This window comes from Giraffa tippelskirchi, chromosome 9, assembly GCF_054371585.1.
Source record: "Giraffa tippelskirchi isolate mGirTip1 chromosome 9, T2T-mGirTip1v1.2.pri, whole genome shotgun sequence".
NCBI lineage: Eukaryota > Metazoa > Chordata > Mammalia > Artiodactyla > Giraffidae > Giraffa > Giraffa tippelskirchi.
This window is the reverse complement of record NC_137283.1, coordinates 66,863,320-66,890,005: the sequence shown is the minus strand read 5'-3', so window position 1 is coordinate 66,890,005 and position 26,686 is coordinate 66,863,320.

Sequence of the window (26,686 nt, the reverse complement as noted above, 5' to 3'; positions counted from 1 at the left end):
GTTTCCAAGCTCCACGTTGCCTGCGCGCGGGAGGCCTGAAAACTCACTCCCTGGGGCTGCCTTTCCTCCCTCCAAGGAAGAGAGCCTGCCCCGCCGCCTTCTGGCTGAAAGTCAAATCTGGCTGGGAAGTGGTAGTTGGGAAGTCAGTTTTCAGGGGCCATGGCTGCTGGCTGCACGTTTACAGCTAGGCCTCCCACACTGCCCGGGAACATCAAGGCTCCCTCCACACAGCTCTTTCTTCACGTTTGCTCTGCAGGAGAGAGCTCGCGAAACTAGGCCTTTCTTGACTCGGGAAGTGAGGACCTGCTCCCAGACCTATGGACCGGGCGTTTCCAGAGCTCCACGTTGCCTGCGCGCGGGAGGCCTGAAAACTCACTCTCTGGGGCTGGCTTTCCTCCCTCCAAGGAAGAGAGCCTGCCCGGCCGCCTTCTGGCTGAAAGTCACATCTGGCTGGGAAGTGGTAGTTGGGAAGTCAGTTTTCTGGGGCAATGTCCGCTAGGTGTACGTGCATGCCTAGGGTTCCCACACTGCCCAGAACACCAAGGTTCCCTTCACACAGCTCTTCCGTCACGGTAGCTCTGCAGGAGAGAGCTCGCAAAACTAGGCCTTTCTTGGCTCGGGAAGTGAATGCCTGTTTGCAGGCCTCTTGTACTGGCTTCTGCAGAGCCCCACACTTGCTGTGCGAGGGAGGCCTAAAAACCCCATCTCTGGGGCTGCCTTTCCTCCCTCCAAGGAAGAGAGCCGGCTCGGCCGCCTTCAAGCTGAAAGTCACATTGGGCTGGGAAGTGCTAGATGGGAAGTTAGTTTTCAGGGGCCATAGCCGCTGGGTGCACCTGTATGTGTACAGCCCCGATACTGCCCGGGAACATCAAGGTTCCCTCCACACAGCTCTGCCTTCACGTTAGCTCTGCAGGAGAGAGCTCGCGAAACTAGGCCTTTCTTGACTCGGGAAGTGAGGACCTGCTCGCAGACCTATGGACCGGGCGTTTCCAGAGCTCCACGTTGCCTGCGCGCGGGAGGCCTGAAAACTCACTCCCTGGGGCTGCCTTTCCTCCCTCCAAGGAAGAGAGCCTGCCCCGCCGCCTTCTGGCTGAAAGTCAAATCTGGCTGGGAAGTGGTAGTTGGGAAGTCAGTTTTCAGGGGCCATGGCTGCTGGCTGCACGTTTACAGCTAGGCCTCCCACACTGCCCGGGAACATCAAGGCTCCCTCCACACAGCTCTTTCTTCACGTTTGCTCTGCAGGAGAGAGCTCGCGAAACTAGGCCTTTCTTGACTCGGGAAGTGAGGACCTGCTCCCAGACCTATGGACCGGGCGTTTCCAGAGCTCCACCTTGCCTGCGCGCGGGAGGCCTGAAAACTCACTCTCTGGGGCTGCCTTTCCTCCCTCCAAGGAAGAGAGCCTGCCCGGCCGCCTTCTGGCTGAAAGTCACATCTGGCTGGGAAGTGGTAGTTGAGAAGTCAGTTTTCAGGGGCAATGTCCGCTAGGTGTACGTGCATGCCTAGGGTTCCCACACTGCCCAGAACACCAAGGTTCCCTTCACACAGCTCTTCCGTCACGGTAGCTCTGCAGGAGAGAGCTCGCAAAACTAGGCCTTTCTTGGCTCGGGAAGTGAATGCCTGTTTGCAGGCCTCTTGTACTGGCTTCTGCAGAGCCCCACACTTGCTGTGCGAGGGAGGCCTAAAAACCCCATCTCTGGGGCTGCCTTTCCTCCCTCCAAGGAAGAGAGCCGGCTCGGCCGCCTTCAAGCTGAAAGTCACATTGGGCTGGGAAGTGCTAGATGGGAAGTTAGTTTTCATGGGCCATAGCCGCTGGGTGCACCTGTATGTGTACAGCCCCGATACTGCCCAGGAACATCAAGGCTCCCTCCACACAGCTCTGCCTTCACGTTAGCTCTGCAGGAGAGAGCTCGCGAAACTAGGCCTTTCTTGACTCGGGAAGTGAGGACCTGCTCGCAGACCTATGGACCGGGCGTTTCCAGAGCTCCACGTTGCCTGCGCGCGGGAGGCCTGAAAACTCACTCCCTGGGGCTGCCTTTCCTCCCTCCAAGGAAGAGAGCCTGCCCCGCCGCCTTCTGGCTGAAAGTCAAATCTGGCTGGGAAGTGGTAGTTGGGAAGTCAGTTTTCAGGGGCCATGGCTGCTGGCTGCACGTTTACAGCTAGGCCTCCCACACTGCCCGGGAACATCAAGGCTCCCTCCACACAGCTCTTTCTTCACGTTTGCTCTGCAGGAGAGAGCTCGCGAAACTAGGCCTTTCTTGACTCGGGAAGTGAGGACCTGCTCCCAGACCTATGGACCGGGCGTTTCCAGAGCTCCACGTTGCCTGCGCGCGGGAGGCCTGAAAACTCACTCTCTGGGGCTGCCTTTCCTCCCTCCAAGGAAGAGAGCCTGCCCGGCCGCCTTCTGGCTGAAAGTCACATCTGGCTGGGAAGTGGTAGTTGAGAAGTCAGTTTTCAGGGGCAATGTCCGCTAGGTGTACGTGCATGCCTAGGGTTCCCACACTGCCCAGAACACCAAGGTTCCCTTCACACAGCTCTTCCGTCACGGTAGCTCTGCAGGAGAGAGCTCGCAAAACTAGGCCTTTCTTGGCTCGGGAAGTGAATGCCTGTTTGCAGGCCTCTTGTACTGGCTTCTGCAGAGCCCCACACTTGCTGTGCGAGGGAGGCCTAAAAACCCCATCTCTGGGGCTGCCTTTCCTCCCTCCAAGGAAGAGAGCCGGCTCGGCCGCCTTCAAGCTGAAAGTCACATTGGGCTGGGAAGTGCTAGATGGGAAGTTAGTTTTCATGGGCCATAGCCGCTGGGTGCACCTGTATGTGTACAGCCCCGATACTGCCCGGGAACATCAAGGTTCCCTCCACACAGCTCTGCCTTCACGTTAGCTCTGCAGGAGAGAGCTCGCGAAACTAGGCCTTTCTTGACTCGGGAAGTGAGGACCTGCTCGCAGACCTATGGACCGGGCGTTTCCAGAGCTCCACGTTGCCTGCGCGCGGGAGGCCTGAAAACTCACTCCCTGGGGCTGCCTTTCCTCCCTCCAAGGAAGAGAGCCTGCCCCACCGCCTTCTGGCTGAAAGTCAAATCTGGCTGGGAAGTAGTAGTTGGGAAGTCAGTTTTCAGGGGCCATGGCTGCTGGCTGCACGTTTACAGCTAGGCCTCCCACACTGCCCGGGAACATCAAGGCTCCCTCCACACAGCTCTTTCTTCACGTTTGCTCTGCAGGAGAGAGCTCGCGAAACTAGGCCTTTCTTGACTCGGGAAGTGAGGACCTGCTCCCAGACCTATGGACCGGGCGTTTCCAGAGCTCCACGTTGCCTGCGCGCGGGAGGCCTGAAAACTCACTCTCTGGGGCTGGCTTTCCTCCCTCCAAGGAAGAGAGCCTGCCCGGCCGCCTTCTGGCTGAAAGTCACATCTGGCTGGGAAGTGGTAGTTGGGAAGTCAGTTTTCTGGGGCAATGTCCGCTAGGTGTACGTGCATGCCTAGGGTTCCCACACTGCCCAGAACACCAAGGTTCCCTTCACACAGCTCTTCCGTCACGGTAGCTCTGCAGGAGAGAGCTCGCAAAACTAGGCCTTTCTTGGCTCGGGAAGTGAATGCCTGTTTGCAGGCCTCTTGTACTGGCTTCTGCAGAGCCCCACACTTGCTGTGCGAGGGAGGCCTAAAAACCCCATCTCTGGGGCTGCCTTTCCTCCCTCCAAGGAAGAGAGCCGGCTCGGCCGCCTTCAAGCTGAAAGTCACATTGGGCTGGGAAGTGCTAGATGGGAAGTTAGTTTTCATGGGCCATAGCCGCTGGGTGCACCTGTATGTGTACAGCCCCGATACTGCCCGGGAACATCAAGGCTCCCTCCACACAGCTCTGCCTTCACGTTAGCTCTGCAGGAGAGAGCTCGCGACACTAGGCCTTTCTTGACTCGGGAAGTGAGGACCTGCTCGCAGACCTATGGACCGGGCGTTTCCAAGCTCCACGTTGCCTGCGCGCGGGAGGCCTGAAAACTCACTCCCTGGGGCTGCCTTTCCTCCCTCCAAGGAAGAGAGCCTGCCCCGCCGCCTTCTGGCTGAAAGTCACATCTGGCTGGGAAGTGGTAGTTGGGAAGTCAGTTTTCAGGGGCCATGGCTGCTGGCTGCACGTTTACAGCTAGGCCTCCCACACTGCCCGGGAACATCAAGGCTCCCTCCACACAGCTCTTTCTTCACGTTTGCTCTGCAGGAGAGAGCTCGCGAAACTAGGCCTTTCTTGACTCGGGAAGTGAGGACCTGCTCCCAGACCTATGGACCGGGCGTTTCCAGAGCTCCACCTTGCCTGCGCGCGGGAGGCCTGAAAACTCACTCTCTGGGGCTGGCTTTCCTCCCTCCAAGGAAGAGAGCCTGCCCGGCCGCCTTCTGGCTGAAAGTCACATCTGGCTGGGAAGTGGTAGTTGGGAAGTCAGTTTTCTGGGGCAATGTCCGCTAGGTGTACGTGCATGCCTAGGGTTCCCACACTGCCCAGAACACCAAGGTTCCCTTCACACAGCTCTTCCGTCACGGTAGCTCTGCAGGAGAGAGCTCGCAAAACTAGGCCTTTCTTGGCTCGGGAAGTGAATGCCTGTTTGCAGGCCTCTTGTACTGGCTTCTGCAGAGCCCCACACTTGCTGTGCGAGGGAGGCCTAAAAACCCCATCTCTGGGGCTGCCTTTCCTCCCTCCAAGGAAGAGAGCCGGCTCGGCCGCCTTCAAGCTGAAAGTCACATTGGGCTGGGAAGTGCTAGATGGGAAGTTAGTTTTCATGGGCCATAGCCGCTGGGTGCACCTGTATGTGTACAGCCCCGATACTGCCCGGGAACATCAAGGCTCCCTCCACACAGCTCTGCCTTCACGTTAGCTCTGCAGGAGAGAGCTCGCGAAACTAGGCCTTTCTTGACTCGGGAAGTGAGGACCTGCTCGCAGACCTATGGACCGGGCGTTTCCAGAGCTCCACGTTGCCTGCGCGCGGGAGGCCTGAAAACTCACTCCCTGGGGCTGCCTTTCCTCCCTCCAAGGAAGAGAGCCTGCCCCGCCGCCTTCTGGCTGAAAGTCAAATCTGGCTGGGAAGTGGTAGTTGGGAAGTCAGTTTTCAGGGGCCATGGCTGCTGGCTGCACGTTTACAGCTAGGCCTCCCACACTGCCCGGGAACATCAAGGCTCCCTCCACACAGCTCTTTCTTCACGTTTGCTCTGCAGGAGAGAGCTCGCGAAACTAGGCCTTTCTTGACTCGGGAAGTGAGGACCTGCTCCCAGACCTATGGACCGGGCGTTTCCAGAGCTCCACGTTGCCTGCGCGCGGGAGGCCTGAAAACTCACTCTCTGGGGCTGGCTTTCCTCCCTCCAAGGAAGAGAGCCTGCCCGGCCGCCTTCTGGCTGAAAGTCACATCTGGCTGGGAAGTGGTAGATGGGAAGTCAGTTTTCTGGGGCAATGTCCGCTAGGTGTACGTGCATGCCTAGGGTTCCCACACTGCCCAGAACACCAAGGTTCCCTTCACACAGCTCTTCCGTCACGGTAGCTCTGCAGGAGAGAGCTCGCAAAACTAGGCCTTTCTTGGCTCGGGAAGTGAATGCCTGTTTGCAGGCCTCTTGTACTGGCTTCTGCAGAGCCCCACACTTGCTGTGCGAGGGAGGCCTAAAAACCCCATCTCTGGGGCTGCCTTTCCTCCCTCCAAGGAAGAGAGCCGGCTCGGCCGCCTTCAAGCTGAAAGTCACATTGGGCTGGGAAGTGCTAGATGGGAAGTTAGTTTTCAGGGGCCATAGCCGCTGGGTGCACCTGTATGTGTACAGCCCCGATACTGCCCGGGAACATCAAGGTTCCCTCCACACAGCTCTGCCTTCACGTTAGCTCTGCAGGAGAGAGCTCGCGAAACTAGGCCTTTCTTGACTCGGGAAGTGAGGACCTGCTCGCAGACCTATGGACCGGGCGTTTCCAGAGCTCCACGTTGCCTGCGCGCGGGAGGCCTGAAAACTCACTCCCTGGGGCTGCCTTTCCTCCCTCCAAGGAAGAGAGCCTGCCCCGCCGCCTTCTGGCTGAAAGTCAAATCTGGCTGGGAAGTGGTAGTTGGGAAGTCAGTTTTCAGGGGCCATGGCTGCTGGCTGCACGTTTACAGCTAGGCCTCCCACACTGCCCGGGAACATCAAGGCTCCCTCCACACAGCTCTTTCTTCACGTTTGCTCTGCAGGAGAGAGCTCGCGAAACTAGGCCTTTCTTGACTCGGGAAGTGAGGACCTGCTCCCAGACCTATGGACCGGGCGTTTCCAGAGCTCCACCTTGCCTGCGCGCGGGAGGCCTGAAAACTCACTCTCTGGGGCTGCCTTTCCTCCCTCCAAGGAAGAGAGCCTGCCCGGCCGCCTTCTGGCTGAAAGTCACATCTGGCTGGGAAGTGGTAGTTGAGAAGTCAGTTTTCAGGGGCAATGTCCGCTAGGTGTACGTGCATGCCTAGGGTTCCCACACTGCCCAGAACACCAAGGTTCCCTTCACACAGCTCTTCCGTCACGGTAGCTCTGCAGGAGAGAGCTCGCAAAACTAGGCCTTTCTTGGCTCGGGAAGTGAATGCCTGTTTGCAGGCCTCTTGTACTGGCTTCTGCAGAGCCCCACACTTGCTGTGCGAGGGAGGCCTAAAAACCCCATCTCTGGGGCTGCCTTTCCTCCCTCCAAGGAAGAGAGCCGGCTCGGCCGCCTTCAAGCTGAAAGTCACATTGGGCTGGGAAGTGCTAGATGGGAAGTTAGTTTTCATGGGCCATAGCCGCTGGGTGCACCTGTATGTGTACAGCCCCGATACTGCCCGGGAACATCAAGGCTCCCTCCACACAGCTCTGCCTTCACGTTAGCTCTGCAGGAGAGAGCTCGCGAAACTAGGCCTTTCTTGACTCGGGAAGTGAGGACCTGCTCGCAGACCTATGGACCGGGCGTTTCCAGAGCTCCACGTTGCCTGCGCGCGGGAGGCCTGAAAACTCACTCCCTGGGGCTGCCTTTCCTCCCTCCAAGGAAGAGAGCCTGCCCCGCCGCCTTCTGGCTGAAAGTCAAATCTGGCTGGGAAGTGGTAGTTGGGAAGTCAGTTTTCAGGGGCCATGGCTGCTGGCTGCACGTTTACAGCTAGGCCTCCCACACTGCCCGGGAACATCAAGGCTCCCTCCACACAGCTCTTTCTTCACGTTTGCTCTGCAGGAGAGAGCTCGCGAAACTAGGCCTTTCTTGACTCGGGAAGTGAGGACCTGCTCCCAGACCTATGGACCGGGCGTTTCCAGAGCTCCACGTTGCCTGCGCGCGGGAGGCCTGAAAACTCACTCTCTGGGGCTGGCTTTCCTCCCTCCAAGGAAGAGAGCCTGCCCGGCCGCCTTCTGGCTGAAAGTCACATCTGGCTGGGAAGTGGTAGATGGGAAGTCAGTTTTCTGGGGCAATGTCCGCTAGGTGTACGTGCATGCCTAGGGTTCCCACACTGCCCAGAACACCAAGGTTCCCTTCACACAGCTCTTCCGTCACGGTAGCTCTGCAGGAGAGAGCTCGCAAAACTAGGCCTTTCTTGGCTCGGGAAGTGAATGCCTGTTTGCAGGCCTCTTGTACTGGCTTCTGCAGAGCCCCACACTTGCTGTGCGAGGGAGGCCTAAAAACCCCATCTCTGGGGCTGCCTTTCCTCCCTCCAAGGAAGAGAGCCGGCTCGGCCGCCTTCAAGCTGAAAGTCACATTGGGCTGGGAAGTGCTAGATGGGAAGTTAGTTTTCAGGGGCCATAGCCGCTGGGTGCACCTGTATGTGTACAGCCCCGATACTGCCCGGGAACATCAAGGTTCCCTCCACACAGCTCTGCCTTCACGTTAGCTCTGCAGGAGAGAGCTCGCGAAACTAGGCCTTTCTTGACTCGGGAAGTGAGGACCTGCTCGCAGACCTATGGACCGGGCGTTTCCAGAGCTCCACGTTGCCTGCGCGCGGGAGGCCTGAAAACTCACTCCCTGGGGCTGCCTTTCCTCCCTCCAAGGAAGAGAGCCTGCCCCGCCGCCTTCTGGCTGAAAGTCAAATCTGGCTGGGAAGTGGTAGTTGGGAAGTCAGTTTTCAGGGGCCATGGCTGCTGGCTGCACGTTTACAGCTAGGCCTCCCACACTGCCCGGGAACATCAAGGCTCCCTCCACACAGCTCTTTCTTCACGTTTGCTCTGCAGGAGAGAGCTCGCGAAACTAGGCCTTTCTTGACTCGGGAAGTGAGGACCTGCTCCCAGACCTATGGACCGGGCGTTTCCAGAGCTCCACCTTGCCTGCGCGCGGGAGGCCTGAAAACTCACTCTCTGGGGCTGCCTTTCCTCCCTCCAAGGAAGAGAGCCTGCCCGGCCGCCTTCTGGCTGAAAGTCACATCTGGCTGGGAAGTGGTAGTTGAGAAGTCAGTTTTCAGGGGCAATGTCCGCTAGGTGTACGTGCATGCCTAGGGTTCCCACACTGCCCAGAACACCAAGGTTCCCTTCACACAGCTCTTCCGTCACGGTAGCTCTGCAGGAGAGAGCTCGCAAAACTAGGCCTTTCTTGGCTCGGGAAGTGAATGCCTGTTTGCAGGCCTCTTGTACTGGCTTCTGCAGAGCCCCACACTTGCTGTGCGAGGGAGGCCTAAAAACCCCATCTCTGGGGCTGCCTTTCCTCCCTCCAAGGAAGAGAGCCGGCTCGGCCGCCTTCAAGCTGAAAGTCACATTGGGCTGGGAAGTGCTAGATGGGAAGTTAGTTTTCATGGGCCATAGCCGCTGGGTGCACCTGTATGTGTACAGCCCCGATACTGCCCGGGAACATCAAGGCTCCCTCCACACAGCTCTGCCTTCACGTTAGCTCTGCAGGAGAGAGCTCGCGAAACTAGGCCTTTCTTGACTCGGGAAGTGAGGACCTGCTCGCAGACCTATGGACCGGGCGTTTCCAGAGCTCCACGTTGCCTGCGCGCGGGAGGCCTGAAAACTCACTCCCTGGGGCTGCCTTTCCTCCCTCCAAGGAAGAGAGCCTGCCCCGCCGCCTTCTGGCTGAAAGTCAAATCTGGCTGGGAAGTGGTAGTTGGGAAGTCAGTTTTCAGGGGCCATGGCTGCTGGCTGCACGTTTACAGCTAGGCCTCCCACACTGCCCGGGAACATCAAGGCTCCCTCCACACAGCTCTTTCTTCACGTTTGCTCTGCAGGAGAGAGCTCGCGAAACTAGGCCTTTCTTGACTCGGGAAGTGAGGACCTGCTCCCAGACCTATGGACCGGGCGTTTCCAGAGCTCCACGTTGCCTGCGCGCGGGAGGCCTGAAAACTCACTCTCTGGGGCTGCCTTTCCTCCCTCCAAGGAAGAGAGCCTGCCCGGCCGCCTTCTGGCTGAAAGTCACATCTGGCTGGGAAGTGGTAGTTGGGAAGTCAGTTTTCAGGGGCAATGTCCGCTAGGTGTACGTGCATGCCTAGGGTTCCCACACTGCCCAGAACACCAAGGTTCCCTTCACACAGCTCTTCCGTCACGGTAGCTCTGCAGGAGAGAGCTCGCAAAACTAGGCCTTTCTTGGCTCGGGAAGTGAATGCCTGTTTGCAGGCCTCTTGTACTGGCTTCTGCAGAGCCCCACACTTGCTGTGCGAGGGAGGCCTAAAAACCCCATCTCTGGGGCTGCCTTTCCTCCCTCCAAGGAAGAGAGCCGGCTCGGCCGCCTTCAAGCTGAAAGTCACATTGGGCTGGGAAGTGCTAGATGGGAAGTTAGTTTTCATGGGCCATAGCCGCTGGGTGCACCTGTATGTGTACAGCCCCGATACTGCCCGGGAACATCAAGGTTCCCTCCACACAGCTCTGCCTTCACGTTAGCTCTGCAGGAGAGAGCTCGCGAAACTAGGCCTTTCTTGACTCGGGAAGTGAGGACCTGCTCGCAGACCTATGGACCGGGCGTTTCCAGAGCTCCACGTTGCCTGCGCGCGGGAGGCCTGAAAACTCACTCCCTGGGGCTGCCTTTCCTCCCTCCAAGGAAGAGAGCCTGCCCCGCCGCCTTCTGGCTGAAAGTCAAATCTGGCTGGGAAGTGGTAGTTGGGAAGTCAGTTTTCAGGGGCCATGGCTGCTGGCTGCACGTTTACAGCTAGGCCTCCCACACTGCCCGGGAACATCAAGGCTCCCTCCACACAGCTCTTTCTTCACGTTTGCTCCGCAGGAGAGAGCTCGCGAAACTAGGCCTTTCTTGACTCGGGAAGTGAGGACCTGCTCCCAGACCTATGGACCGGGCGTTTCCAGAGCTCCACGTTGCCTGCGCGCGGGAGGCCTGAAAACTCACTCTCTGGGGCTGCCTTTCCTCCCTCCAAGGAAGAGAGCCTGCCCGGCCGCCTTCTGGCTGAAAGTCACATCTGGCTGGGAAGTGGTAGTTGGGAAGTCAGTTTTCAGGGGCAATGTCCGCTAGGTGTACGTGCATGCCTAGGGTTCCCACACTGCCCAGAACACCAAGGTTCCCTTCACACAGCTCTTCCGTCACGGTAGCTCTGCAGGAGAGAGCTCGCAAAACTAGGCCTTTCTTGGCTCGGGAAGTGAATGCCTGTTTGCAGGCCTCTTGTACTGGCTTCTGCAGAGCCCCACACTTGCTGTGCGAGGGAGGCCTAAAAACCCCATCTCTGGGGCTGCCTTTCCTCCCTCCAAGGAAGAGAGCCGGCTCGGCCGCCTTCAAGCTGAAAGTCACATTGGGCTGGGAAGTGCTAGATGGGAAGTTAGTTTTCATGGGCCATAGCCGCTGGGTGCACCTGTATGTGTACAGCCCCGATACTGCCCGGGAACATCAAGGCTCCCTCCACACAGCTCTGCCTTCACGTTAGCTCTGCAGGAGAGAGCTCGCGAAACTAGGCCTTTCTTGACTCGGGAAGTGAGGACCTGCTCGCAGACCTATGGACCGGGCGTTTCCAGAGCTCCACGTTGCCTGCGCGCGGGAGGCCTGAAAACTCACTCCCTGGGGCTGCCTTTCCTCCCTCCAAGGAAGAGAGCCTGCCCCGCCGCCTTCTGGCTGAAAGTCAAATCTGGCTGGGAAGCGGTAGTTGGGAAGTCAGTTTTCAGGGGCCATGGCCGCTGGCTGCACGTTTACAGCTAGGCCTCCCACACTGCCCGGGAACATCAAGGCTCCCTCCACACAGCTCTTTCTTCACGTTTGCTCTGCAGGAGAGAGCTCGCGAAACTAGGCCTTTCTTGACTCGGGAAGTGAGGACCTGCTCCCAGACCTATGGACCGGGCGTTTCCAGAGCTCCACCTTGCCTGCGCGCGGGAGGCCTGAAAACTCACTCTCTGGGGCTGCCTTTCCTCCCTCCAAGGAAGAGAGCCTGCCCGGCCGCCTTCTGGCTGAAAGTCACATCTGGCTGGGAAGTGGTAGTTGGGAAGTCAGTTTTCAGGGGCAATGTCCGCTAGGTGTACGTGCATGCCTAGGGTTCCCACACTGCCCAGAACACCAAGGTTCCCTTCACACAGCTCTTCCGTCACGGTAGCTCTGCAGGAGAGAGCTCGCAAAACTAGGCCTTTCTTGGCTCGGGAAGTGAATGCCTGTTTGCAGGCCTCTTGTACTGGCTTCTGCAGAGCCCCACACTTGCTGTGCGAGGGAGGCCTAAAAACCCCATCTCTGGGGCTGCCTTTCCTCCCTCCAAGGAAGAGAGCCGGCTCGGCCGCCTTCAAGCTGAAAGTCACATTGGGCTGGGAAGTGCTAGATGGGAAGTTAGTTTTCATGGGCCATAGCCGCTGGGTGCACCTGTATGTGTACAGCTCCGATACTGCCCGGGAACATCAAGGTTCCCTCCACACAGCTCTGCCTTCACGTTAGCTCTGCAGGAGAGAGCTCGCGAAACTAGGCCTTTCTTGACTCGGGAAGTGAGGACCTGCTCGCAGACCTAGGGACCGGGCGTTTCCAGAGCTCCACGTTGCCTGCGCGCGGGAGGCCTGAAAACTCACTCCCTGGGGCTGCCTTTCCTCCCTCCAAGGAAGAGAGCCTGCCCCGCCGCCTTCTGGCTGAAAGTCAAATCTGGCTGGGAAGTGGTAGTTGGGAAGTCAGTTTTCAGGGGCCATGGCTGCTGGCTGCACGTTTACAGCTAGGCCTCTCACACTGCCCGGGAACATCAAGGCTCCCTCCACACAGCTCTTTCTTCACGTTTGCTCCGCAGGAGAGAACTCGCGAAACTAGGCCTTTCTTGACTCGGGAAGTGAGGACCTGCTCCCAGACCTATGGACCGGGCGTTTCCAGAGCTCCACGTTGCCTGCGCGCGGGAGGCCTGAAAACTCACTCTCTGGGGCTGCCTTTCCTCCCTCCAAGGAAGAGAGCCTGCCCGGCCGCCTTCTGGCTGAAAGTCACATCTGGCTGGGAAGTGGTAGTTGGGAAGTCAGTTTTCAGGGGCAATGTCCGCTAGGTGTACGTGCATGCCTAGGGTTCCCACACTGCCCAGAACACCAAGGTTCCCTTCACACAGCTCTTCCGTCACGGTAGCTCTGCAGGAGAGAGCTCGCAAAACTAGGCCTTTCTTGGCTCGGGAAGTGAATGCCTGTTTGCAGGCCTCTTGTACTGGCTTCTGCAGAGCCCCACACTTGCTGTGCGAGGGAGGCCTAAAAACCCCATCTCTGGGGCTGACTTGCCTCCCTCCAAGGAAGAGAGCCGGCTCGGCCGCCTTCAAGCTGAAAGTCACATTGGGCTGGGAAGTGCTAGATGGGAAGTTAGTTTTCATGGGCCATAGCCGCTGGGTGCACCTGTATGTGTACAGCCCCGATACTGCCCGGGAACATCAAGGCTCCCTCCACACAGCTCTGCCTTCACGTTAGCTCTGCAGGAGAGAGCTCGCGAAACTAGGCCTTTCTTGACTCGGGAAGTGAGGACCTGCTCGCAGACCTATGGACCGGGCGTTTCCAGAGCTCCACGTTGCCTGCGCGCGGGAGGCCTGAAAACTCACTCCCTGGGGCTGCCTTTCCTCCCTCCAAGGAAGAGAGCCTGCCCGGCCGCCTTCTGGCTGAAAGTCAAATCTGGCTGGGAAGTGGTAGTTGGGAAGTCAGTTTTCAGGGGCCATGGCTGCTGGCTGCACGTTTACAGCTAGGCCTCCCACACTGCCCGGGAACATCAAGGCTCCCTCCACACAGCTCTTTCTTCACGTTTGCTCTGCAGGAGAGAGCTCGCGAAACTAGGCCTTTCTTGACTCGGGAAGTGAGGACCTGCTCCCAGACCTATGGACCGGGCGTTTCCAGAGCTCCACGTTGCCTGCGCGCGGGAGGCCTGAAAACTCACTCTCTGGGGCTGGCTTTCCTCCCTCCAAGGAAGAGAGCCTGCCCGGCCGCCTTCTGGCTGAAAGTCACATCTGGCTGGGAAGTGGTAGTTGGGAAGTCAGTTTTCTGGGGCAATGTCCGCTAGGTGTACGTGCATGCCTAGGGTTCCCACACTGCCCAGAACACCAAGGTTCCCTTCACACAGCTCTTCCGTCACGGTAGCTCTGCAGGAGAGAGCTCGCAAAACTAGGCCTTTCTTGGCTCGGGAAGTGAATGCCTGTTTGCAGGCCTCTTGTACTGGCTTCTGCAGAGCCCCACACTTGCTGTGCGAGGGAGGCCTAAAAACCCCATCTCTGGGGCTGCCTTTCCTCCCTCCAAGGAAGAGAGCCGGCTCGGCCGCCTTCAAGCTGAAAGTCACATTGGGCTGGGAAGTGCTAGATGGGAAGTTAGTTTTCAGGGGCCATAGCCGCTGGGTGCACCTGTATGTGTACAGCCCCGATACTGCCCGGGAACATCAAGGCTCCCTCCACACAGCTCTGCCTTCACGTTAGCTCTGCAGGAGAGAGCTCGCGAAACTAGGCCTTTCTTGACTCGGGAAGTGAGGACCTGCTCGCAGACCTATGGACCGGGCGTTTCCAGAGCTCCACGTTGCCTGCGCGCGGGAGGCCTGAAAACTCACTCCCTGGGGCTGCCTTTCCTCCCTCCAAGGAAGAGAGCCTGCCCCGCCGCCTTCTGGCTGAAAGTCAAATCTGGCTGGGAAGTGGTAGTTGGGAAGTCAGTTTTCAGGGGCCATGGCTGCTGGCTGCACGTTTACAGCTAGGCCTCCCACACTGCCCGGGAACATCAAGGCTCCCTCCACACAGCTCTTTCTTCACGTTTGCTCCGCAGGAGAGAGCTCGCGAAACTAGGCCTTTCTTGACTCGGGAAGTGAGGACCTGCTCCCAGACCTATGGACCGGGCGTTTCCAGAGCTCCACGTTGCCTGCGCGCGGGAGGCCTGAAAACTCACTCTCTGGGGCTGCCTTTCCTCCCTCCAAGGAAGAGAGCCTGCCCGGCCGCCTTCTGGCTGAAAGTCACATCTGGCTGGGAAGTGGTAGTTGAGAAGTCAGTTTTCAGGGGCAATGTCCGCTAGGTGTACGTGCATGCCTAGGGTTCCCACACTGCCCAGAACACCAAGGTTCCCTTCACACAGCTCTTCCGTCACGGTAGCTCTGCAGGAGAGAGCTCGCAAAACTAGGCCTTTCTTGGCTCGGGAAGTGAATGCCTGTTTGCAGGCCTCTTGTACTGGCTTCTGCAGAGCCCCACACTTGCTGTGCGACGGAGGCCTAAAAACCCCATCTCTGGGGCTGCCTTTCCTCCCTCCAAGGAAGAGAGCCGGCTCGGCCGCCTTCAAGCTGAAAGTCACATTGGGCTGGGAAGTGCTAGATGGGAAGTTAGTTTTCATGGGCCATAGCCGCTGGGTGCACCTGTATGTGTACAGCCCCGATACTGCCCGGGAACATCAAGGCTCCCTCCACACAGCTCTGCCTTCACGTTAGCTCTGCAGGAGAGAGCTCGCGAAACTAGGCCTTTCTTGACTCGGGAAGTGAGGACCTGCTCGCAGACCTATGGACCGGGCGTTTCCAGAGCTCCACGTTGCCTGCGCGCGGGAGGCCTGAAAACTCACTCCCTGGGGCTGCCTTTCCTCCCTCCAAGGAAGAGAGCCTGCCCCGCCGCCTTCTGGCTGAAAGTCAAATCTGGCTGGGAAGTGGTAGTTGGGAAGTCAGTTTTCAGGGGCCATGGCTGCTGGCTGCACGTTTACAGCTAGGCCTCCCACACTGCCCGGGAACATCAAGGCTCCCTCCACACAGCTCTTTCTTCACGTTTGCTCTGCAGGAGAGAGCTCGCGAAACTAGGCCTTTCTTGACTCGGGAAGTGAGGACCTGCTCCCAGACCTATGGACCGGGCGTTTCCAGAGCTCCACGTTGCCTGCGCGCGGGAGGCCTGAAAACTCACTCTCTGGGGCTGGCTTTCCTCCCTCCAAGGAAGAGAGCCTGCCCGGCCGCCTTCTGGCTGAAAGTCACATCTGGCTGGGAAGTGGTAGTTGGGAAGTCAGTTTTCTGGGGCAATGTCCGCTAGGTGTACGTGCATACCTAGGGTTCCCACACTGCCCAGAACACCAAGGTTCCCTTCACACAGCTCTTCCGTCACGGTAGCTCTGCAGGAGAGAGCTCGCAAAACTAGGCCTTTCTTGGCTCGGGAAGTGAATGCCTGTTTGCAGGCCTCTTGTACTGGCTTCTGCAGAGCCCCACACTTGCTGTGCGAGGGAGGCCTAAAAACCCCATCTCTGGGGCTGCCTTTCCTCCCTCCAAGGAAGAGAGCCGGCTCGGCCGCCTTCAAGCTGAAAGTCACATTGGGCTGGGAAGTGCTAGATGGGAAGTTAGTTTTCAGGGGCCATAGCCGCTGGGTGCACCTGTATGTGTACAGCCCCGATACTGCCCGGGAACATCAAGGCTCCCTCCACACAGCTCTGCCTTCACGTTAGCTCTGCAGGAGAGAGCTCGCGAAACTAGGCCTTTCTTGACTCGGGAAGTGAGGACCTGCTCGCAGACCTATGGACCGGGCGTTTCCAGAGCTCCACGTTGCCTGCGCGCGGGAGGCCTGAAAACTCACTCCCTGGGGCTGCCTTTCCTCCCTCCAAGGAAGAGAGCCTGCCCCGCCGCCTTCTGGCTGAAAGTCAAATCTGGCTGGGAAGTGGTAGTTGGGAAGTCAGTTTTCAAGGGCCATGGCTGCTGGCTGCACGTTTACAGCTAGGCCTCCCACACTGCCCGGGAACATCAAGGCTCCCTCCACACAGCTCTTTCTTCACGTTTGCTCTGCAGGAGAGAGCTCGCGAAACTAGGCCTTTCTTGACTCGGGAAGTGAGGACCTGCTCCCAGACCTATGGACCGGGCGTTTCCAGAGCTCCACGTTGCCTGCGCGCGGGAGGCCTGAAAACTCACTCTCTGGGGCTGCCTTTCCTCCCTCCAAGGAAGAGAGCCTGCCCGGCCGCCTTCTGGCTGAAAGTCACATCTGGCTGGGAAGTGGTAGTTGGGAAGTCAGTTTTCAGGGGCAATGTCCGCTAGGTGTACGTGCATGCCTAGGGTTCCCACACTGCCCAGAACACCAAGGTTCCCTTCACACAGCTCTTCCGTCACGGTAGCTCTGCAGGAGAGAGCTCGCAAAACTAGGCCTTTCTTGGCTCGGGAAGTGAATGCCTGTTTGCAGGCCTCTTGTACTGGCTTCTGCAGAGCCCCACACTTGCTGTGCGAGGGAGGCCTAAAAACCCCATCTCTGGGGCTGCCTTTCCTCCCTCCAAGGAAGAGAGCCGGCTCGGCCGCCTTCAAGCTGAAAGTCACATTGTGCTGGGAAGTGCTAGATGGGAAGTTAGTTTTCATGGGCCATAGCCGCTGGGTGCACCTGTATGTGTACAGCCCCGATACTGCCCGGGAACATCAAGGCTCCCTCCACACAGCTCTGCCTTCACGTTAGCTCTGCAGGAGAGAGCTCGCGAAACTAGGCCTTTCTTGACTCGCGAAGTGAGGACCTGCTCGCAGACCTATGGACCGGGCGTTTCCAGAGCTCCACGTTGCCTGCGCGCGGGAGGCCTGAAAACTCACTCCCTGGGGCTGCCTTTCCTCCCTCCAAGGAAGAGAGCCTGCCCCGCCGCCTTCTGGCTGAAAGTCACATCTGGCTGGGAAGTGGTAGTTGGGAAGTCAGTTTTCAGGGGCCATGGCTGCTGGCTGCACGTTTACAGCTAGGCCTCCCACACTGCCCGGGAACATCAAGGCTCCCTCCACACAGCTCTTTCTTCACGTTTGCTCTGCAGGAGAGAGCTCGCGAAACTAGGCCTTTCTTGACTCGGGAAGTGAGGACCTGCTCCCAGACCTATGGACCGGGCGTTTCCAGAGCTCCACGTTGCCTGCGCGCGGGAGGCCTGAAAACTCACTCTCTGGGGCTGGCTTTCCTCCCTCCAAGGAAGAGAGCCTGCCCGGCCGCCTTCTGGCTGAAAGTCACATCTGGCTGGGAAGTGGTAGTTGGGAAGTCAGTTTTCTGGGGCAATGTCCGCTAGGTGTACGTGCATGCCTAGGGTTCCCACACTGCCCAGAACACCAAGGTTCCCTTCACACAGCTCTTCCGTCACGGTAGCTCTGCAGGAGAGAGCTCGCAAAACTAGGCCTTTCTTGGCTCGGGAAGTGAATGCCTGTTTGCAGGCCTCTTGTACTGGCTTCTGCAGAGCCCCACACTTGCTGTGCGAGGGAGGCCTAAAAACCCCATCTCTGGGGCTGCCTTTCCTCCCTCCAAGGAAGAGAGCCGGCTCGGCCGCCTTCAAGCTGAAAGTCACATTGGGCTGGGAAGTGCTAGAAGGGAAGTTAGTTTTCAGGGGCCATAGCCGCTGGGTGCACCTGTATGTGTACAGCCCCGATACTGCCCGGGAACATCAAGGTTCCCTCCACACAGCTCTGCCTTCACGTTAGCTCTGCAGGAGAGAGCTCGCGAAACTAGGCCTTTCTTGACTCGGGAAGTGAGGACCTGCTCGCAGACCTGTGGACCGGGCGTTTCCAGAGCTCCACGTTGCCTGCGCGCGGGAGGCCTGAAAACTCACTCCCTGGGGCTGCCTTTCCTCCCTCCAAGGAAGAGAGCCTGCCCCGCCGCCTTCTGGCTGAAAGTCAAATCTGGCTGGGAAGTGGTAGTGGGAAGTCAGTTTTCAGGGGCCATGGCTGCTGGCTGCACGTTTACAGCTAGGCCTCCCACACTGCCCGGGAACATCAAGGCTCCCTCCACACAGCTCTTTCTTCACGTTTGCTCTGCAGGAGAGAGCTCGCGAAACTAGGCCTTTCTTGACTCGGGAAGTGAGGACCTGCTCCCAGACCTATGGACCGGGCGTTTCCAGAGCTCCACGTTGCCTGCGCGCGGGAGGCCTGAAAACTCACTCTCTGGGGCTGCCTTTCCTCCCTCCAAGGAAGAGAGCCTGCCCGGCCGCCTTCTGGCTGAAAGTCACATCTGGCTGGGAAGTGGTAGTTGGGAAGTCAGTTTTCAGGGGCAATGTCCGCTAGGTGTACGTGCATGCCTAGGGTTCCCACACTGCCCAGAACACCAAGGTTCCCTTCACACAGCTCTTCCGTCACGGTAGCTCTGCAGGAGAGAGCTCGCGAAACTAGGCCTTTCTTGGCTCGGGAAGTGACGACCTGTTCGCAGGCCTCTTGTACTGGCGTCTGCAGAGCCCCACACTTGCTGTGCGAGGGAGGCCTAAAAACGCAATCTCGGGGCTGCCTTTCCTCCCTCCAAGGAAGACAGCCTGCCCGGCCGCTTTCTGGCTGAAAGTCACATCTGGCTGGGAAGTGGTAGTTGGGAAGTCAGTTTTCAGGGGCAATGTCCGCTAGGTGTACGTGCATGCCTAGGGTTCCCACACTGCCCAGAACACCAAGGTTCCCTTCACACAGCTCTTCCGTCACGGTAGCTCTGCAGGAGAGAGCTCGCGAAACTAGGCCTTTCTTGGCTCGGGAAGTGACGACCTGTTTGCAGGCCTCTTGTACTGGCGTCTGCAGAGCCCCACACTTGCTGTGCGAGGGAGGCCTAAAAACCCAATCTCGGGGCTGCCTTTCCTCCCTCCAAGGAAGAGAGCCTGCCCGGCCGCCTTCTGGCTGAAAGTCACATCTGGCTGGGAAGTGGTAGTTGGGAAGTCAGTTTTCAGGGGCAATGTCCGCTAGGTGTACGTGCATGCCTAGGGTTCCCACACTGCCCAGAACACCAAGGTTCCCTTCACACAGCTCTTCCGTCACGGTAGCTCTGCAGGAGAGAGCTCGCAAAACTAGGCCTTTCGTGGCTCGGGAAGTGAATGCCTGTTTGCAGGCCTCTTGTACTGGCTTCTGCAGAGCCCCACACTTGCTGTGCGAGGGAGGCCTAAAAACCCCATCTCTGGGGCTGCCTTTCCTCCCTCCAAGGAAGAGAGCCGGCTCGGCCGCCTTCAAGCTGAAAGTCACATTGGGCTGGGAAGTGCTAGATGGGAAGTTAGTTTTCAGGGGCCATAGCCGCTGGGTGCACCTGTATGTGTACAGCCCCGATACTGCCCGGGAACATCAAGGTTCCCTCCACACAGCTCTGCCTTCACGTTAGCTCTGCAGGAGAGAGCTCGCGAAACTAGGCCTTTCTTGACTCCGGAAGTGAGGACCTGCTCGCAGACCTATGGACCGGGCGTTTCCAGAGCTCCACGTTGCCTGCGCGCGGGAGGCCTGAAAACTCACTCCCTGGGGCTGCCTTTCCTCCCTCCAAGGAAGAGAGCCTGCCCCGCCGCCTTCTGGCTGAAAGTCAAATCTGGCTGGGAAGTGGTAGTTGGGAAGTCCGTTTTCAGGGGCCATGGCTGCTGGCTGCACGTTTACAGCTAGGCCTCCCACACTGCCCGGGAACATCAAGGCTCCCTCCACACAGCCCTTTCTTCACGTTTGCTCTGCAGGAGAGAGCTCGCGAAACTAGGCCTTTCTTGACTCGGGAAGTGAGGACCTGCTCCCAGACCTATGGACCGGGCGTTTCCAGAGCTCCACCTTGCCTGCGCGCGGGAGGCCTGAAAACTCACTCTCTGGGGCTGCCTTTCCTCCCTCCAAGGAAGAGAGCCTGCCCGGCCGCCTTCTGGCTGAAAGTCACATCTGGCTGGGAAGTGGTAGTTGAGAAGTCAGTTTTCAGGGGCAATGTCCGCTAGGTGTACGTGCATGCCTAGGGTTCCCACACTGCCCAGAACACCAAGGTTCCCTTCACACAGCTCTTCCGTCACGGTAGCTCTGCAGGAGAGAGCTCGCAAAACTAGGCCTTTCTTGGCTCGGGAAGTGAATGCCTGTTTGCAGGCCTCTTGTACTGGCTTCTGCAGAGCCCCACACTTGCTGTGCGAGGGAGGCCTAAAAACCCCATCTCTGGGGCTGCCTTTCCTCCCTCCAAGGAAGAGAGCCGGCTCGGCCGCCTTCAAGCTGAAAGTCACATTGGGCTGGGAAGTGCTAGATGGGAAGTTAGTTTTCAGGGGCCATAGCCGCTGGGTGCACCTGTATGTGTACAGCCCCGATACTGCCCGGGAACATCAAGGCTCCCTCCACACAGCTCTGCCTTCACGTTAGCTCTGCAGGAGAGAGCTCGCGAAACTAGGCCTTTCTTGACTCGGGAAGTGAGGACCTGCTCGCAGACCTATGGACCGGGCGTTTCCAGAGCTCCACGTTGCCTGCGCGCGGGAGGCCTGAAAACTCACTCCCTGGGGCTGCCTTTCCTCCCTCCAAGGAAGAGAGCCTGCCCTGCCGCCTTCTGGCTGAAAGTCAAATCTGGCTGGGAAGTGGTAGTTGGGAAGTCAGTTTTCAAGGGCCATGGCTGCTGGCTGCACGTTTACAGCTAGGCCTCCCACACTGCCCGGGAACATCAAGGCTCCCTCCACACAGCTCTTTCTTCACGTTTGCTCTGCAGGAGAGAGCTCGCGAAACTAGGCCTTTCTTGACTCGGGAAGTGAGGACCTGCTCCCAGACCTATGGACCGGGCGTTTCCAGAGCTCCACGTTGCCTGCGCGCGGGAGGCCTGAAAACTCACTCTCTGGGGCTGCCTTTCCTCCCTCCAAGGAAGAGAGCCTGCCCGGCCGCCTTCTGGCTGAAAGTCACATCTGGCTGGGAAGTGGTAGTTGGGAAGTCAGTTTTCAGGGGCAATGTCCGCTAGGTGTACGTGCATGCCTAGGGTTCCCACACTGCCCAGAACACCAAGGTTCCCTTCACACAGCTCTTCCGTCACGGTAGCTCTGCAGGAGAGAGCTCGCAAAACTAGGCCTTTCTTGGCTCGGGAAGTGAATGCCTGTTTGCAGGCCTCTTGTACTGGCTTCTGCAGAGCCCCACACTTGCTGTGCGAGGGAGGCCTAAAAACCCCATCTCTGGGGCTGCCTTTCCTCCCTCCAAGGAAGAGAGCCGGCTCGGCCGCCTTCAAGCTAAAGTCACATTGGGCTGGGAAGTGCTAGATGGGAAGTTAGTTTTCATGGGCCATAGCCGCTGGGTGCACCTGTATGTGTACAGCCCCGATACTGCCCGGGAACATCAAGGCTCCCTCCACACAGCTCTGCCTTCACGTTAGCTCTGCAGGAGAGAGCTCGCGAAACTAGGCCTTTCTTGACTCGGGAAGTGAGGACCTGCTCGCAGACCTATGGACCGGGCGTTTCCAGAGCTCCACGTTGCCTGCGCGCGGGAGGCCTGAAAACTCACTCCCTGGGGCTGCCTTTCCTCCCTCCAAGGAAGAGAGCCTGCCCGGCCGCCTTCTGGCTGAAAGTCACATCTGGCTGGGAAGTGGTAGTTGGGAAGTCAGTTTTCAGGGGCCATGGCTGCTGGCTGCACGTTTACAGCTAGGCCTCCCACACTGCCCGGGAACATCAAGGCTCCCTCCACACAGCTCTTCCGTCACGGTAGCTCTGCAGGAGAGAGCTCGTGAAACTAGGCCTTTCTTGGCTCGGGAAGTGACGACCTGTTCGCAGGCCTCTTGTACTGGCGTCTGCAGAGCCCCACACTTGCTGTGCGAGGGAGGCCTAAAAACGCAATCTCGGGGCTGCCTTTCCTCCCTCCAAGGAAGACAGCCTGCCCGGCCGCTTTCTGGCTGAAAGTCACATCTGGCTGGGAAGTGGTAGTTGGGAAGTCAGTTTTCAGGGGCAATGTCCGCTAGGTGTACGTGCATGCCTAGGGTTCCCACACTGCCCAGAACACCAAGGTTCCCTTCACACAGCTCTTCCGTCACGGTAGCTCTGCAGGAGAGAGCTCGCGAAACTAGGCCTTTCTTGGCTCGGGAAGTGACGACCTGTTTGCAGGCCTCTTGTACTGGCGTCTGCAGAGCCCCACACTTGCTGTGCGAGGGAGGCCTAAAAACCCAATCTCGGGGCTGCCTTTCCTCCCTCCAAGGAACAGAGCCTGCCCGGCCGCCTTCTGGCTGAAAGTCACATCTGGCTGGGAAGTGGTAGTTGGGAAGTCAGTTTTCAGGGGCAATGTCCGCTAGGTGTACGTGCATGCCTAGGGTTCCCACACTGCCCAGAACACCAAGGTTCCCTTCACACAGCTCTTCCGTCACGGTAGCTCTGCAGGAGAGAGCTCGCAAAACTAGGCCTTTCTTGGCTCGGGAAGTGAATGCCTGTTTGCAGGCCTCTTGTACTGGCTTCTGCAGAGCCCCACACTTGCTGTGCGAGGGAGGCCTAAAAACCCCATCTCTGGGGCTGCCTTTCCTCCCTCCAAGGAAGAGAGCCGGCTCGGCCGCCTTCAAGCTGAAAGTCACATTGGGCTGGGAAGTGCTAGATGGGAAGTTAGTTTTCAGGGGCCATAGCCGCTGGGTGCACCTGTATGTGTACAGCCCCGATACTGCCCGGGAACATCAAGGCTCCCTCCACACAGCTCTGCCTTCACGTTAGCTCTGCAGGAGAGAGCTCGCGAAACTAGGCCTTTCTTGACTCGGGAAGTGAGGACCTGCTCGCAGACCTATGGACCGGGCGTTTCCAGAGCTCCACGTTGCCTGCGCGCGGGAGGCCTGAAAACTCACTCCCTGGGGCTGCCTTTCCTCCCTCCAAGGAAGAGAGCCTGCCCGGCCGCCTTCGGGCTGAAAGTCAAATCTGGCTGGGAAGTGGTAGTTGGGAAGTCAGTTTTCAGGGGCCATGCCTGCTGGCTGCACGTTCACAGCTAGGCCTCCCACACTGCCCGGGAACATCAAGGCTCCCTCCACACAGCTCTTTCTTCACGTTTGCTCTGCAGGAGAGAGCTCTCGAAACTAGGCCTTTCTTGACTCGGGAAGTGAGGACCTGCTCCCAGACCTATGGACCGGGCGTTTCCAGAGCTCCACGTTGCCTGCGCGCGGGAGGCCTGAAAACTCACTCTCTGGGGCTGCCTTTCCTCCCTCCAAGGAAGAGAGCCTGCCCGGCCGCCTTCTGGCTGAAAGTCACATCTGGCTGGGAAGTGGTAGTTGGGAAGTCAGTTTTCAGGGGCAATGTCCGCTAGGTGTACGTGCATGCCTAGGGTTCCCACACTGCCCAGAACACCAAGGTTCCCTTCACACAGCTCTTCCGTCACGGTAGCTCTGCAGGAGAGAGCTCGCGAAACTAGGCCTTTCTTGGCTCGGGAAGTGACGACCTGTTTGCAGGCCTCTTGTACTGGCGTCTGCAGAGCCCCACACTTGCTGTGCGAGGGAGGCCTAAAAACCCAATCTCGGGGCTGCCTTTCCTCCCTCCAAGGAAGACAGCCTGCCCGGCCGCTTTCTGGCTGAAAGTCACATCTGGCTGGGAAGTGGTAGTTGGGAAGTCAGTTTTCAAGGGCAATGTCCGCTAGGTGAACGTGCATGCCTAGGGTTCCCACACTGCCCAGAACACCAAGGTTCCCTTCACACAGCTCTTCCGTCACGGTAGCTCTGCAGGAGAGAGCTCGCAAAACTAGGCCTTTCTTGACTCGGGAAGTGAGGACCTGCTCGCAGACCTATGGACCGGGCGTTTCCAGAGCTCCACGTTGCCTGCGCGCGGGAGGCCTGAAAACTCACTCCCTGGGGCTGCCTTTCCTCCCTCCAAGGAAGAGAGCCTGCCCCGCCGCCTTCTGGCTGAAAGTCAAATCTGGCTGGGAAGTGGTAGTTGGGAAGTCAGTTTTCAAGGGCCATGGCTGCTGGCTGCACGTTTACAGCTAGGCCTCCCACACTGCCCGGGAACATCAAGGCTCCCTCCACACAGCTCTTTCTTCACGTTTGCTCTGCAGGAGAGAGCTCGCGAAACTAGGCCTTTCTTGACTCGGGAAGTGAGGACCTGCTCCCAGACCTATGGACCGGGCGTTTCCAGAGCTCCACGTTGCCTGCGCGCGGGAGGCCTGAAAACTCACTCTCTGGGGCTGCCTTTCCTCCCTCCAAGGAAGAGAGCCTGCCCGGCCGCCTTCTGGCTGAAAGTCACATCTGGCTGGGAAGTGGTAGTTGGGAAGTCAGTTTTCAGGGGCAATGTCCGCTAGGTGTACGTGCATGCCTAGGGTTCCCACACTGCCCAGAACACCAAGGTTCCCTTCACACAGCTCTTCCGTCACGGTAGCTCTGCAGGAGAGAGCTCGTGAAACTAGGCCTTTCTTGGCTCGGGAAGTGACGACCTGTTCGCAGGCCTCTTGTACTGGCGTCTGCAGAGCCCCACACTTGCTGTGCGAGGGAGGCCTAAAAACGCAATCTCGGGGCTGCCTTTCCTCCCTCCAAGGAAGACAGCCTGCCCGGCCGCTTTCTGGCTGAAAGTCACATCTGGCTGGGAAGTGGTAGTTGGGAAGTCAGTTTTCAGGGGCAATGTCCGCTAGGTGTACGTGCATGCCTAGGGTTCCCACACTGCCCAGAACACCAAGGTTCCCTTCACACAGCTCTTCCGTCACGGTAGCTCTGCAGGAGAGAGCTCGCGAAACTAGGCCTTTCTTGGCTCGGGAAGTGACGACCTGTTTGCAGGCCTCTTGTACTGGCGTCTGCAGAGCCCCACACTTGCTGTGCGAGGGAGGCCTAAAAACCCAATCTCGGGGCTGCCTTTCCTCCCTCCAAGGAACAGAGCCTGCCCGGCCGCCTTCTGGCTGAAAGTCACATCTGGCTGGGAAGTGGTAGTTGGGAAGTCAGTTTTCAGGGGCAATGTCCGCTAGGTGTACGTGCATGCCTAGGGTTCCCACACTGCCCAGAACACCAAGGTTCCCTTCACACAGCTCTTTCTTCACGTTTGCTCTGCAGGAGAGAGCTCGCAAAACTAGGCCTTTCTTGGCTCGGGAAGTGAATGCCTGTTTGCAGGCCTCTTGTACTGGCTTCTGCAGAGCCCCACACTTGCTGTGCGAGGGAGGCCTAAAAACCCCATCTCTGGGGCTGCCTTTCCTCCCTCCAAGGAAGAGAGCCGGCTCGGCGGCCTTCAAGCTGAAAGTCACATTGGGCTGGGAAGTGCTAGATGGGAAGTTAGTTTTCAGGGGCCATAGCCGCTGGGTGCACCTGTATGTGTACAGCCCCGATACTGCCCGGGAACATCAAGGCTCCCTCCACACAGCTCTGCCTTCACGTTAGCTCTGCAGGAGAGAGCTCGCGAAACTAGGCCTTTCTTGACTCGGGAAGTGAGGACCTGCTCGCAGACCTATGGACCGGGCGTTTCCAGAGCTCCACGTTGCCTGCGCGCGGGAGGCCTGAAAACTCACTCCCTGGGGCTGCCTTTCCTCCCTCCAAGGAAGAGAGCCTGCCCGGCCGCCTTCGGGCTGAAAGTCAAATCTGGCTGGGAAGTGGTAGTTGGGAAGTCAGTTTTCAGGGGCCATGCCTGCTGGCTGCACGTTCACAGCTAGGCCTCCCACACTGCCCGGGAACATCAAGGCTCCCTCCACACAGCTCTTTCTTCACGTTTGCTCTGCAGGAGAGAGCTCGCGAAACTAGGCCTTTCTTGACTCGGGAAGTGAGGACCTGCTCCCAGACCTATGGACCGGGCGTTTCCAGAGCTCCACGTTGCCTGCGCGCGGGAGGCCTGAAAACTCACTCTCTGGGGCTGCCTTTCCTCCCTCCAAGGAAGAGAGCCTGCCCGGCCGCCTTCTGGCTGAAAGTCACATCTGGCTGGGAAGTGGTAGTTGGGAAGTCAGTTTTCAGGGGCAATGTCCGCTAGGTGTACGTGCATGCCTAGGGTTCCCACACTGCCCAGAACACCAAGGTTCCCTTCACACAGCTCTTCCGTCACGGTAGCTCTGCAGGAGAGAGCTCGCGAAACTAGGCCTTTCTTGGCTCGGGAAGTGACGACCTGTTTGCAGGCCTCTTGTACTGGCGTCTGCAGAGCCCCACACTTGCTGTGCGAGGGAGGCCTAAAAACCCAATCTCGGGGCTGCCTTTCCTCCCTCCAAGGAAGACAGCCTGCCCGGCCGCTTTCTGGCTGAAAGTCACATCTGGCTGGGAAGTGGTAGTTGGGAAGTCAGTTTTCAAGGGCAATGTCCGCTAGGTGTACGTGCATGCCTAGGGTTCCCACACTGCCCAGAACACCAAGGTTCCCTTCACACAGCTCTTCCGTCACGGTAGCTCTGCAGGAGAGAGCTCGCAAAACTAGGCCTTTCTTGACTCGGGAAGTGAGGACCTGCTCGCAGACCTATGGACCGGGCGTTTCCAGAGCTCCACGTTGCCTGCGCGCGGGAGGCCTGAAAACTCACTCCCTGGGGCTGCCTTTCCTCCCTCCAAGGAAGAGAGCCTGCCCCGCCGCCTTCTGGCTGAAAGTCAAATCTGGCTGGGAAGTGGTAGTTGGGAAGTCCGTTTTCAGGGGCCATGGCTGCTGGCTGCACGTTTACAGCTAGGCCTCCCACACTGCCCGGGAACATCAAGGCTCCCTCCACACAGCTCTTTCTTCACGTTTGCTCTGCAGGAGAGAGCTCGCGAAACTAGGCCTTTCTTGACTCGGGAAGTGAGGACCTGCTCCCAGACCTATGGACCGGGCGTTTCCAGAGCTCCACCTTGCCTGCGCGCGGGAGGCCTGAAAACTCACTCTCTGGGGCTGCCTTTCCTCCCTCCAAGGAAG